Source organism: Thamnophis sirtalis, unplaced genomic scaffold, assembly GCF_051295495.1.
Source record: "Thamnophis sirtalis isolate CommonGarterSnake01/CBP01778 unplaced genomic scaffold, rThaSir2_p1.2 scaffold_6, whole genome shotgun sequence".
Lineage (NCBI taxonomy): Eukaryota > Metazoa > Chordata > Lepidosauria > Squamata > Natricidae > Thamnophis > Thamnophis sirtalis.
The window spans coordinates 40724085-40725187 of NW_028261386.1; positions in this window are offsets into that span (position 1 = coordinate 40724085).

A 1103-nucleotide genomic window follows, 5' to 3' on the forward strand; every position below is an offset into this window, starting at 1 on the left:
AGGGTCAATTTTTAACGCACCTGCCCATCCCCGAAGCCGCACACCTTTTTTTTCAGCTTGGCCGCTTGACCCCTCCGTCTCCCAAAGGGCCGCCGGGTGATTTTGAACATATTTCTGGGATGCCAGGCCTCTTAGGCACAGTCCGGGGGGAAACCAAAGACAACCTTTAGGCATTGTTGTGCCGAGGAGAAAAGTTTGGGGTTGCCTAGCGGTACGGCGATGCTCTCCATCTCCCCCCTAAGCCTGTTAGGGACACATTCTCATGTCCTTAAAGTACAAGCAGATAATTGTTGGCGCTCCATCTTTGTGCGAAGGAGGCCAGGGTGTAAATGCCTTTTAATGACTGCAGCTGCTGGCTGAAAACTGTCAATGGAATTGGCTAATGCAGAGCCCCCGGAAAGGGGGGAAAAAGAGGGGGAAAACGCTTTTGGGAGCGAACTGCTGAGCGCCGCTGGAACCGAAAGGGAGCTGGAAAGGGCGAGGAAGACACTGGCAGACGACAAACAGAAGGAGGAAGAGGAGACGAAGAAGGAGAAGAGGAGGAGGAAGATCTAGTTGAAGGAGAGAGAGAGAGAGAGAGAGAGAGAGAGAGAGAGAGAGAGAGAGAGAGAGAGAGAGAGAGAGAGAGAGAGAGAGAGAGAGAGAGAGAGAGAGAGAGAGAGAGAGAGAGAGAGAGAGAGAGACGGCCTTCCACCTCTATCCCAGGTCCACCGAAACCTGCCTCCTGCCCTCGAAGTTCCGGATTCTGTAAGTCCTCCCTCTGACACCCTAACTGCACATATTCAGCTTCCCTAGAAAATGCGTTTTGTTTTTTTGTTGAGGAGTCTCATTTTTCGTAGTGGTGTAGCGCTCCCGTTTTCTTTTAAGAGCTGCCGGCTTAACGGTTCCAAGAAAAGCTAGGAAAAAGTCGCCCGTAATCGACCCTCCACCCCCACCCTTTTCCAGAAAAGCAAGGGGGGCGATATGGAGAGGGAGCCGGCGGTCGGGGGCCCAAAGCCACTGTGCGCGCTCAGGTCGCCTTTCCCGACAGGGGGGACTGTTTGTGTGGGTCCCTCCTGTTCTTCAGGCTGGCGTCTGGCACCCTGATCTCCAAGCGGAAGTTA